Below are 13,878 nucleotides of genomic sequence, written 5' to 3'. Positions count from 1 at the left end.
TCAGGAAACACATTACAGTATAAGAAGCAACAGAGCTTAAGGTGCATGCATGATGTCTTAGACCTGGTATAAATTAGACAAAACATCATGCAGGTAAGGATCCCTTTCCAGGGGTGTCCTCTGGTGAGAGGCATTGTGCCCATCTGTTGTCCCCAGGTCTAGCCCTTATGGTTTGGGTGACGGGGCTTTAAGGTAGAGGCACTTCTCCGGTATTGCTGAGGTAGTCAGATGACCAAAGGGCAGCTGAGATGTGATGGTCTGCTGGAGACCCAACTACAGGAGGCTTCTGTGAAGTCTCACTCACCTGTCACAATTCCTGATGAGCGCTCTTCCTTTTGAAGGTATCCAGGAACACTTCAGTGATTTCTGACTCATTTCTGATAATATGAAAAACAGCATTGGTATGTAACATGCTGAAATCATTGGTGCAGCAGAGAAGGGAACGTAGCAAGCCTTGAGATTGTGACGGGTGTTTTTTATAACGTGGATATTTGGGAAAGAACATCTGTGTGACTTTGAAAGTACAGACTGGGATTTTAAGTTATTTTCATTAACAGAAACTTTTTTTGTCAATTAATCTTTGGTTTTGAATACTTTCATTTAAAATCTTGTTTTTGTTCTATTTTGGAAATTATTTCAGTCTTAGCATTTTCTCCATAAGAAAGAACAATTAAACTGGGTTGCCTTGCTCCATTTCATGGTATTAGATATGCTGCTTCCCAGTGCTGCAGGGTCAGCTCGCAGCCACTTCTCTGGACAGATGAATGGAACCAAGGAGCGTGTGGTGAGGAGGAAAGGGTCCTGAGAACAAATGGCCAGACTCCCATCTTCCAGTGACTCTCTGGCCTGAGATCACTGCAATTGAAACGATTTTTCATTTTTTACAGTAAATATGCAATCAAAGAAAAATAACATTGCTCATAGAGAAAAAAGTCAATGAAAGTAAGTTTATTAGAAAGTAGCAGATTGATTGAGTGGAAGAGAACCACAGTGTTATCTGAACACTGAGTCCCTGTAACTGATACTCCCTGGTCCACAGTTCCCTCCAGTAAAACCTGGAGCACTTGCCCTGTGTGGGCAGCTTTAGGTCGGAGGTAATGAACTGGTCAAGGACATTAAAATATTCTCTTCTCATGCAGATCCAAAAGACTATCGGCCAAAATTTACTAATTGGGTATTTGTTCTCCACATTATTTACATATCTGCCAAAAGTGCTTTTGAAATTGTTGGCATGAGTTACTCTGGATAAAAAGAAATATGAGCTGTAAAATAATAAAATAAAGTTGAAAATAGAAGCTTAGTATGTTTGATTTCTTTATGAACAGCCAATACCTCTATTATTCAAAGTAATTTGAGTCCTCTAAAAATGACATGTATGGGGTACAGAGGATAAAGCAGCCACAGGAAACCTATAATAACATGTTCCTTATGTTCAAAATTTGCTACAAGAAAGGCCCATTTGTTATTCATTGAAGACCATTTGGTTATAGATATATAAAATAGACCTCATTATTAGGTGATTTTATTTTTTAGAAATTACATGGCATGAAACCAAAGGAAAGCATCAGAGAATGTTCTAATATGCAGGGATAAATGAGCTCTTCAGACATGAGTATCAACAGACATTTATTGAAGTACGTCTTAAAATTACAGAGTACTTAGAAAAAATTCTTACATAAACATCTGTAAGGAAAACAGTTTGGGCTAGTATTTACCATGGCGACACTCTCTGGTTATGTGTCTACCTGTACTACCCCCCCATTTTTATACATCCCCACGTAATAAAAACTGTGACACAATATAAGGTGTTTCCCATTCTGTACCCAGCTCAGTTGCTTCTCCCCTGCTTATGTTGAGACTGTGGGGCAGCTGGACTTACAGCCAACCTGCTCAGTGGATATCAGAGGAAGAACTGTCCCTGCCACACTTTCTTCCCCGTTTCCTCCAGGAAGGAAACAAATCAGCAGCCTTTGTAGGCCCAGGCCCAGGAGGTTCAGTGCTGATAAGCACCATTGAACGCTGCTCAAAAGCAATGAGGTGGTTAAGGCACACAGTCTCTCAGTGAATGACAAACTTCACTTTTAATACTTCATTTGAAGGAAGACAAATAAGCACAAGACCTCACTCCAGCTCAGGATGGAAAGCCACTGCCCATTCAGGACTTCGTGATCCTTGCAACTGTCTCAACTTGGGTGAGAGCCAGTTTGTGAAGCTTCAGTTTAGAGTGGGCATGCAATAGGCATGGTCAGGAGGGAAATGCTGAAGGAAAGGATGCATATTCTTAATTTAAGATGGATTTTCAACTCTTGTAATGGTTCCTAAATTTTAGTTTGAAGACTGGATATTGACCTCTGATCATTCTTTTAAATTAGTAGATGACAAATGTAGAGACCAAAAATGTAGTGGTTTTGGTCTGCTTTTGTGCTGAGGGTTGAAACTGGAACTCAGTCATGCTGTGCTAGCACTCTACCAACTGAGCCACATCCCCAGACAAAAATCTAAAGTGACTTTTTTTCTCTCCTTTGGGTGAATTTTAATGACTAATTTTGAGAGTTCTTTTCTCATGTACATGTGTGTATGTGTGTGTGTTTGTGTGTATGTGTGTGTGTGTGTCTGTCCAATATGATATTGGTTAAAAATCTTTTTTAAATGAAATGATGGATATCTAGTAAGTAGTTCCTTAATTTAACTAATGAAATTATTGGTCGGTTATAATATTATGATCTGACAAAATTTAGAGACCTTAAGGTGAAAATTATTTTCATTAATAATCCACAAAATCACAAATTTTCAGAATCCAGTTGTTAGCATGCCTGTGAATGAGGAGATGTAGATATTTGCCCTGTCCCTGGGAACCCCCAGGTTCTCAGACCTTCAGGTGCATGTTATTCTCACACTTGCTCCATAGATCTCTTCTCCAGCTTGTGAGTTCAGATCTGCTGGATTTTAAGGCCATGTCTGAATTAAGCATACTGTAGCATATATAAATTTAATTCATTGCTTTTTCTCTCCAAGTCTTCCTTCAAATGAAGTATTAAAAGTGAAGTTTGTCATTCACTGAGAGACTGTGTGCCTTAACCACCTCGTTGCTTTTGAGCAGCGTTCAATGGTGCTTATCAGCACTGAACCTCCTGGGCCTGGGCCTACAAAGGCTGCTGATTTGTTTCCTCCCTGGAGGAAACGGGGAAGAAAGTGTGGCAGGGACAGTTCTTCCTCTGATATCCAGTGCCTTGAATGATTAAAGACTGCTCTTCCCTCTAATCCCAGTCTTCGTTCATCAAAATCATTTGCTTTATGGCTGCATCCGACATTAATCAAGGGTTACATGTAATTAAAGGGAATAATCATATGAAAGATAATTTCTTTTTAATGTGCTTCGTGTGAAAGTCCCCATACCACCAAGTTGTTAGCCTGGGATTTTTGTCTTCAGATCTGCCTCACTCTAAAATAAATTTCTGCTAACTTAATTTATCCTGACTTTTGGGACACCTGTCATCTTACCACATGGATCCAGATGGCTGTAGGATCCTGTCTTTGTCAGCTCAAGCGGTTTTAACAAATAATCGTAGACTGAGCTACTTAAACAGCAACACTTGTTGCTCGTAGTTCTGGAGTCTGGATAGTTCAAGGTCAAAGTGCTGGCATATCTGGTTTTGATGTGGACCTGCTATTCATTACAGCCTCACGTGGTAGAGAGCAGAGAGAGCGATCAAGCTCTTCTGTGTTTTCTTATGAGTATGCTGATCCCATCATGAGACCTCATGATGATCTCATTACCTTCCAAAGACCTCCAGATGCTATCACGCTGGCAGTTAGGATTTCTGTTATAAAGTCATTTTATCAACACAAAAAAATTGTGCATGTTAATGGGGTTAGAACTTCAATGTGTGCATTTTGAGGAGACACAAACATTCAGTCCATAGCAGAACCCCACTTTTAATCACAGTCACATTTCAGCCACCTAGTGTTGTTCAGTCTGGAATAACAGTCAACCTGCAGCCTGTGCAAACTCAGACCTGGGCCATCAAATCATCTCCTACCAGTTTCTTGTCATTGGCCTGGTATTTAGCAAGTAACTTTTGAATCAAATAGTTTTTAATCAAAACACACACACACACACACACACACACACATTTCCCTCTAAAGATTAGGGGGCATTAGAAATGGTGTAATCAAAAATTTATTTTGAAGAAGACAAAGAGACCTTACTAATTGTATTTTAATTTCTGCAGTTTCAATTAAGGCACGCAAAATGATTTGTAGCTACTACAGTCTAGTTATGTTTACAGCATCTTACCTATGTGAAAGTAATGTTGCTTAGCCCAGAACCCAGTGAAATTCTTAGGAAAATGTCATTTTCTCACCGTAACCTAGTAGCAGAAGATAAGCAGTGTGGCAATTGGTTCATGAGTCTTGGCTTCCAGCAATCTCTGAGGTTGCAGAGGGCATGCTCTTTTTTATCCACCTTTGACATGACCTTTCTCTATAGAATGCCATTGTGACAGTGGAGAATTCTCTCCGTAATGAAGGCTGTATTCTTTTCCTCAACCTTTCCCCCCAAAAATGAAAAACAAAAAAGAAGGTTTTGAGTTAGAGCCTTTGCGGCTCTGGGGTACAACATTCTTATTGACTCTTTTCACCCACTGATGAGGGCTGCAGTTCCTGAGCCACACTTTATTGAACTCCTTTTGGAACGATCGTGCAGTGCTTATTTGCCAGTATCTGGGACTCATGGAGGATAGAGGGAAAAGAGGCCCTTTGCTGCCTTTCCCACAGAGAACTGCTGCCGTTTTAGTTGACTGTACCAAAGGTTGGCTCTTGATATTTTACTTAAGGATTTGTCTGTGAAACATAAATGAAACTAAATGATGTGAAATCTCATTTAATACACTTATAGGAAAGTATTGAGGGCAGAGGTTCTCAATATTTTATGGAATAGACAGACCATTAATATATGAGATTTTCTTATAAATGAACTTATTGCATATTTCTCTGTAGAAGGTCTCTATCTTCTGTGAGATTCATAAATGCCATTCAGGATGCTCAAAGTGCTGGCATGCACTAATGAGATGTAGTACAGTTATCGACTCGCACTTCAATGGCTAATTTTGAGCCATTGAACAAGGTAACATTTACCTTGTTAGAGGTCGTACTTATTTTACTGGCAAATACCTGAATTCAGGAGTCAAAATGCACAGCCTTAAAAAAAGACTTGGGTGCCAGTGTATTTATTGTTCAGAAAGCTGATTAGAGGAAGTAGATGAAGGACTGAGGCAGTGAGATAGTGAAGGAGAAGAACCAACCAAGGGTCTGTTACCAAGCTCACTTTTGTAGGCAGCACCCAGGCCCTAGATTCTGCAGGAACCTGTGGGAAGAGGCAGTGGTCATCCTGACCCTGGAGACTGGCCTCCATCACTGCCTACAAATTGACAAAGGTCACCAGTAGTGTTAGCCCTGCCTCCAAGGCTACATACCTGGGTTGCGGCCACAGGCAGGATAAGGGAGATTTATCTTCCGAGAAAGTCAGGAGGCCGAAAAGCAGAGAGAGATGGAAATTGCTGGAGGTGTCCTGTTGGCAGCGCCTTCAGAGCTGAGCACAGCAACAGAACCTGAGGGCAGGCAATCTAGGTGCAGAAAGCCCCTCCCTGGATGCCTAGACAGGCCTATCTAACTCTAAAATACTGCTAAGCAAGGCAGGAAAAGGTTAGATTATATATTGGAAATACCTGGAGTGTGTATATGTACATTTCAATCCATTTTAACTTCTCCACTCCTAACAATTTAGTTTACAATTAGAAATGCTGTTGTCTAATACCAAAAGCAAGGTTTCTTTATCAAAACTGTGGGCAGTTCTACCATGAGATAGATAGGTAAATACTTTCAACCCTGGGATGGGAAAATTAAAATAGATTTAATTTACCATCTGTGATTCTTAAAAATACATATATTGGACAAGAACTTTAGGTGGAATTTTATTCTGCTCAGTTTGATTTACTTATTCTCTTCTCCCAGATGGAGTGCCACCAAGCAGTGTCGATCCCAGGCAGTGCCTAGTTTGAATACCAAGACATTAAAACTGTATAACTTTGGTGGATCCATCTGTGATGAGGGAGAGAACAGTTCCTGCAGCATCGTGGGGCAGTGGCCTGCGATCACAGAGAGCCCCGAGCACAGGGTCTGAGGCCTTTCTCCCGGCAATTGAAATACGCCCTCTAAGGTGTGTGAATGGTTTGTCAGCGTCTGTGCCCACTCCAGCAGGAAGGAAGTCAGCTTTTGTTTACTGATCTTGTCTGTCTGGAATGCCACTCCAGCTGCAGTGCTGAACATGTTTATTCTGAGTTTGGGAGGAAGAGAGCGTCTAGACAAAAGAACAGTTCGTTAGCTTCTCGCCAGGGTCCGTCAGAAGCATGATTTCTAAGGCCTGGTGCTGCCTTGAGGGGCATCCTCTTCAGAATGAACCAGGTTGTGGAAATCACAGTAAAAAACAAGAACAGTTATGCTTTAAATAATTGAGAATGAGAATCAATGTTTTTTTTCTTTTCCTTTTTGTGCTGGCATTGAGACAAATGTGTAGATAAGTCCAAGAAAAACAGAAAACATCCAAATATTATGAACATAAGTCATGCTGGTCTCAAAATCCCTACAAGATACATCATACCTAACAGTTGGCTCACATGTCCTTGAAACAAAAAGAAAAATGTTGAACAGCTTTGCATGTTCTATGAGAAGATTATTCAAAGATGTCGACTATTACTTTTTTAAAAGTAATCTGGCCATTTTGTTATTTTAGAGTAGAATTGAGGTTTCCTGCAGCTTAGTTCCCAGCTCTTTGAGAACTCAGTTTTTCTTCATAGATTTAGAATATTATATTAAGATAGTGGTTTTAAGAATAGTATTGTGAAAATACCTATAAATTCTGGGCAACATTTGTCCCTAAAAATGATTGTATTCCATCTAACATTTTCCATAGAAAATTTTGGAAATTGTTGACATTTTATCCTTTTGCAAGTTTCTTCAGGTGATAGTGAATATAGACAATAGAACTTCTTATTCCACTATGTTTTATCTATGGTTGTTTCCTTAAATATTAGGACATTATTTTCCTAAACAATTCATAAAAATTTTGCTAATGTTATTTGAAAGTATAGTAGGAAACTAACGTCCAAGAATCACTTTGGAATGGGGTATGTCCAGAGTAATAGGCTCAGCAGAATTCATACTAAAATGGTAATTGTGCAATTCCATTTTATGTTAATATGCCTGAAAAGATATGAATTGCTTAAAATTGTTAGACTGTCAAGCACCTAACTTTGTAATGAGGAAATACTTGGCATGCACTGTATTGTTCTCAACTTCTTGAGTTTTCAGTCAATGTTTGGCATTTTACTATCCTGCTAGACATAGAAACCATTCACTGTTCTGTCTACTGTTCTACCAAGGGAGATCATTTAGGATTGGCCCTGCTTATTAGAAAGTGAAAATATCAGTAGCCTAAAATGGGAGAGAATTTTATTTTTCTCTCACATAACAGTAGAAAGGTAAGGGAGGTGAAGCTGATGGCCATGACCGTGCTCCCAAAAGGTCCTCAGGACCCTGGTTCCTTCCGTTTTCACTAGAAAGTGGAAGACTTGCAGTGTAGTATCATTTCATGGTCACAAATGGCCGCTCGGTCATCATATCTATGTTCTAGCCATTAGGAAAGACACGGACACAAAGGAAAAGGAAACCAAGCCGTTTGCAACCTCTGCTTCTGAAGGAGGGCTACCTGGGATGCGGGTGGATGCATCTGCTTGTCCCCCAGGGGCACACATTGACTTTTGGCTGTGTTCAGGTGTGAGGGGGGCTGAGACACTACTCCCCAAGCTCTTGGGGTGACTGCACTCTGTCACAACTGAAGTGGGAAGTTCCTTGTGAGCTTCCTTGAGCATGTGCAGTAAAACCTGGGTTCCCTGGTGAGGCCTGCAGACCCCTCCTTTCCTGGCCCTGCCTGCCTTCCTCACTGTGCCTCCACCATGCAGTATTCATCCAGGCTCACTCCCAGCTCCCACCAGGCACCTGTGCCCCTTTCAGATCTCACTGACAGCTCAGCCAGTCATCCTGACCTCAGCTCAGGATTTACAACCTCACCAGTGCCTTCTGAGTCCAGCACATCTAAACCCCTCGAGACGTTCTTCCCCTCCCCCTCACTCCTTAACAGACTCCTTGTCCTCCTGGTAGCTGGGGCTGCACCTGGTTTGTTTATTTGCTTCTTTGTTTCTATGTCTTCACAATAGCCCTGTGATAGCACTGTCTGTCTGCCATTTCTCCTCTGCCAGGCATGTTGTACATACTTGAAATTTATTGAACAGTGTATGCATATATTACTGGCTTTTGTTTTCCAAATGTGTAACAGGCATGAATTCAAATGGTTGTATCTGAATTCTCCAAGTTTTGCTTGTGGTGATTAGGGGTGCTGTTTGTATTTCCTCCTTTCTCCCCACCCCAAAAAGGCTTTCCTTACCAGGTAATTTTTAAATAATTTAATCCAAATATATGTTGTGATGATTCTTGGAAATAATATATTTTTCAGGGAATAAACCCTACCACTGCTTACTGTCCTTGAGTAATGTGGACTATAGCTCTGCAAATATTCCATAATTCTAATTTTCTGCTTACATTTTTAACAGTTTGTGAATCATAGGACTAATATTTCCATTTTGATAAACCACAGAGAATGAAAATGCCCTAATTTTGTGCCTATTCAATTACATTGTAACAATTCAATAATAGATCTGGGTTTTTTTCTTTAATTTCCCAGTAGGTAAAAATGTTCTCTATAGATATTTAATGGCATAAGTTACAATTTCTTATCATTATTCTTACAAGTACCATTTTTTCCTCTTAAAAATGCCTAATGCTACTTATAATACCCCAATAGATTCCTTAATCCAAGTAATGGTTTTAATTATCTTTTTAAAAATTTGAGTAGCTCATCATCCATACTTATGAAAAGCATTAGTTATGACTGTTGACCGTTGCATCCTGAGGGGGAGCCAAAACAGTGCATTTTTCATTGTATATCCTTCCCGTGTACCTTGTTATATGATTACTTAGTATCGCTGCTCATTTAAATTGAGCAGTGCTGGGAAACCTTGTACATCCACCCATTGATTCTTAGAGGTTTTAGTCAACTGACTGATGTTTGTATTCCAATTTTTTGAGCACAATTTTTTAGATTTTTCTTCTAATATGTTAGTTTGTTTCCTAAAATTCAGTATTTCCAGTAAATACATGTTTTTGTTTTGAGGTACTGGGGGTTGAGCCTACAGGCCTTTACCAGTGAGCTACATCCCCAGCCCCTACCCCCTTTTTATTTGAGAGAGTCGTACTGAGTCGCCCATTCTTTCCTCAAACTTGTGATCCTTCACTTGGCCTGCAGTATCACTGGGATTACTGCCTTGTGCCACTGTGCCTAGTTTAAATACATGTTTATAGAGAATCATCTCTAACTTGAATCATCTGATCATCTTGAGTTGTGCATATTTATAGGCTTCTAAAATAAATGTGTATGTATATGTAGCACCATCAACTTATATTTTGTATACACATGGATGTGCCACCATGAAATGCACCATTCTGTGTAGATAGCATGCACCAGTAAAAAAAAGACACTAGTATGAGGGACCTACCCTGCTTTCCTGGACGCTCACATCCAACCATGGGACCCTTTCTTCTTTCATCCCAAATGTCTCACATAAAGAATCTTTTGGAGGAGTTTATGCTTTCATTTTTCTGCACCTCTGGTAATCACCTCCTGTGGGTTCTCATTGCCCTTATTCCTGTTCTGTCTCTGCCACTCAGAACTGATCTGTCTGTGAAGAGTTTCATATTCTCTTAGTGGGATGGATCCTTTGCCTCTTAGCATTTTGTACCAGTTTGCTTTGATTTTTTTTTTTTTTTACCTCAAATGTTGCATTTGTGAGATTGAGTACATATGTGTTTAAATAATTAATCTTTTGTATTTACATGTCTTGATAACCCTATTAGTTTGTAAATATTCAGTGAACAGATTCTTGTCTGCGGATGCCCTCTCTTGTAAAATGCCAAACACCTGCCTTCAAAAAAGGTTTAGGGGCTGGGGAGATAGCTCAGTTGGTAGAGTGCTTGCCTTGTAAGCACAAGGCCCTGGGTTCGATCACCAGCACCACAAAAAAAAAAAAAAAAAAAAAAAAAGGTTTAGTAGCCATCTAAATATGTGTGCAACCCGTTTTATGTGAAATTTCTCAGAGCTTGAGAAAGTATGATCCAAATCATCATTTCTATAAGAACACCCCAGCTACTTCAGTTTCTACTCCCTGCCCTTCTCTTCACGTCACTCTATATTCTTCAAAGCAGAAAATTAAAAATGAAAATTAGTATGCATGAACATATATGAATAAAGTAAATAACGAAGCAGTTTACCCTGTTAAGTGTAGTCACATTGCCTGTTTTGTGACTGAGATACTGAGCCACTCGGTCACGTGAAGGAGGGCACAGGGGTGCAGGCCCCCTGCAACTGTAGGAGAGGGAGAGCCCTGTGGGCCCGGATGCTCTTCCTTGAGGAGGAGTAGGAGCCAATAGGATTAGGGTGTTCCAGGACCAGGGTAGAGTCAGGCATCAATAAAAGTGCACTATTTCAAGGTCCACAGGAGGATTGGTATCAGAGATGTTTTTCAGCAGGTTACAGGGACAGTTAGGATGTGCAGATGCTTGACATGTGGCATTAGTCAGGGACTCTGACATCAGGGATTAAATAAGAAAACTGTTCTCATCCCTAATGTAAAAGTTAGGAATGAAGGTTGCAGGAACAAGTTAAACGTCAATCTGTCAGACTGAATTATCAATTAATAGAGGAGAAGTAGGAGGGGACCTCTCTCACAAATACCCAAAGCTGACCTGGAATCTAATGTATCACCTGCTTAGGGTTAGGGCAGATTCTCCTGGCCTAGAAAGTGTAGTGGGAGGCTAGAGCTAAAGGAGAAAAAGGCTACCAGTTTTGAAAATTGGGAAAAATGGGAATAATTATATTTATTAAAATACATTGTATTTTATATACAATGTCATCATTCAGACACTGATATAATTTAAATATGAATCAACTATATGTTTATTAATTAGATTATCTATAAATCTTAAAACTTTCTATTTGCATTTTGATTTTTTTTCCATTTCTGAGTAGTACTTGAACTATTTTACTGTAAACTGAAAATTCTTAAAATGTTAGTTTTAATTTTAAAATTATAATATTATAAGCAAAAATCAAAAGCATTGTATTCAATTAAGTACTATAGAAATAAATAAATGTGTTTGCTCTGTTAAGAGGGGAGGTTAGCATGGGCTCAGAGAGATGTTTATGAGTTCCCCTTTATATAATCAGTGAATTATAAGGAAAAAATTCATTTTTCTCTGGATCAAAGTTATTAAGTGCAGTGACTTAGCAATCCCCAAGATCCTCTCCACAATTTTCAGTACCCAGCTTCTGGCAGGATAGTCATGGAATGAGATGCCTCAGTATATGTAAAACTTAATCACTCTGCAGCTATGGAAAAATGAGTAACAAAGAAATCTTAAACATACATTGTCTGTTCAACATTTTTTTCAAGCATGAACCTGAGTCTTTCCAATAATTGCTACTTAAAATTGATTGTCTTCAACTACAGCATTAAAACTTATATACTGGCAAACACATTTTAATGCTTGGTATTTTCAAGTTTGGATAACATGATTGTGATTAGAAAATTTGTCCTGCCAAATCAATATCTCTCTCTCTCTCACTCTCTCTCTCTCACTCTCTCTCTCCCTCTCTCTCACTCTCTCTCTCTCACTCTCTCTCTCTCTCCTCTCTCTCTCTCTCTCTCTCTCTCTCTCTCTCTCTCCTCTCTCTCTTTCTCTGCCTGCCACCCTCTCCAAGCATGCATGCTTCCATTTTATTAATCACACATAGTTTCATAGTTTAAAACTCTCAATTACCTGCACACATGTGTATTTGGAAACAAAAATTAAAATGTTTAAATAGAATATTTTATTCCAAACATTATTAAGATACATAAGTTCTATACATAAATCCACTGACTAGAAATAACTATTTTGTGGTCCTTCCTTCTTTCAAAGTTGGATCTTTGAAAGGTGAATGGTGACTTCTTAGTCTGAGGACATACTGACTTAAAGTCATGAAAATATATGTGGGGAAATAGATGTCTTCTTTTGAAAAAGAGAATAGAAATCACTTTTGTTAATATCTCACTTTCCGTTAACTTGGGAAGTCTAAACTCTAGTCAGAAAACAGCTTTCACCGCTTATTGAAGGAGATGTAAATAAATTATTTCCAATTGGAGTGAGGCTCATCCCTTCTGCAGTGGGCACCTGTCTGTGATAACAAGACTAAGCCCACCACTGCATTATTCACGTGCCGCATGGCAGATGGTGGCTGACAGTGACCTTTAGTCATTTTGTCCAGTGAGAAATTAAAGTTAGCTCGTAAATTGCCAATCTGCTGAGCCATCTGGTCCTTCACGGTGGATATTTTTAAGTCATTTATGTGACTTAGGAAGATAATTTATTGACCACCTATGTTCTATATATTTAGGGCTGTCTTACTATGAGAACCCATAAACATTTCAGGGTGTGCAGCAGGAAACTGTTTCCAAAATGCTTTATGTGGAAATTTGTGCACTATATCTTATAGATATATATGATTAGAATATCTAAATTCCTTTTACATTAGGTGTTTTGACTTTTTTTTCTACTATGGGAGAAGAGTGGAGTAGAGTATAAATATGATAAATGTGAAATCAAATGCTGAATACTTTTACTTACAGTTATCTATATATTTCCACGAAATACTTTTACCACATTGATAAGTAGGTAACTTATACTTTCTTTTAGCCATATGTTGTTCAACATTGTGGTTTGAAAGTGAAAGGAGAAGAATTTATATGAAATCTAAGACACCACTCAACGTTTTATCCTGGAAAAAGTTTTTAGGGTGTCCTATTTTCACCTTAATTTTTCTAAGTTTCCACACTCTAAATAAGAAAGGCACCGAGAATAGGAAACCTCTAGATAGTAGTGATGACTGCATGCTTGGGATTTTATAGTTGTGAACACCTAAAATTGATGTTCATTCTTATGGAACTTTGAGATTATTTCAGTTCATCATTTTACAATGAAAGGTAGCACATGCCCAGTTTGTTTTAAAAATGTTTAAGGCTTGTATAAGACCGCAACCTCAATGACTCCTAAAATTATTAAGCAATTGCTGCATAGACGTGAAAGTGAAACAGTGATTACACCAAGAAATAGCCAGTCCTTTCTTTGAACCAACTGCCTCCCTGGCAAGCAGTCAATATGATGGACTTGCTTCTTTTTACAACAATGTATTATTACTACCGTAATTATTTTATAAAATAGGAATCGTAAGCAGTAATGACTTGCATTGTTTTCTGTTTTCCTCTTCTTTGCGTTCCCCCTTTGATAAACCAGTCCCCTGATTGCTAAATTGGTGATGGTCTCTGGCTCTCCGGGCCTTGTCAGATGTGGAACATGTGAACGTGGCGTTCGACTTCTCTTTTGCCTGGCATTCCTGCTGGAGACCACTCTCCACTGATTACTGCGCTGGTACAAGGCTCCATCCATCTGTCTCTGGCTTCAGAGGAGATTCGCTATCTGCAGTTGCTAAAGAGGAAAGACAGGGAAACCGTTTAAGGATACGGAACACAGGCATGCAGGGTTAAGTAAAACCAAAATACTACATTTTTCAAAATAAGAGAATATTAGAAAGTACTTTACGACTCTGAAATAGTAATCCCCTCTCATCCTATATGTCAGGTGGTGAGGTGTCCTAAACGCCAGCCAAGTGAC

Source organism: Sciurus vulgaris (genome assembly GCF_902686455.1).
Source record: "Sciurus vulgaris genome assembly, chromosome: 9".
Classification (NCBI taxonomy): Eukaryota; Metazoa; Chordata; class Mammalia; order Rodentia; family Sciuridae; genus Sciurus; species Sciurus vulgaris.
The sequence above is the reverse complement of the archived record's forward strand: the minus strand, read 5'-3'. Positions refer to the sequence as shown.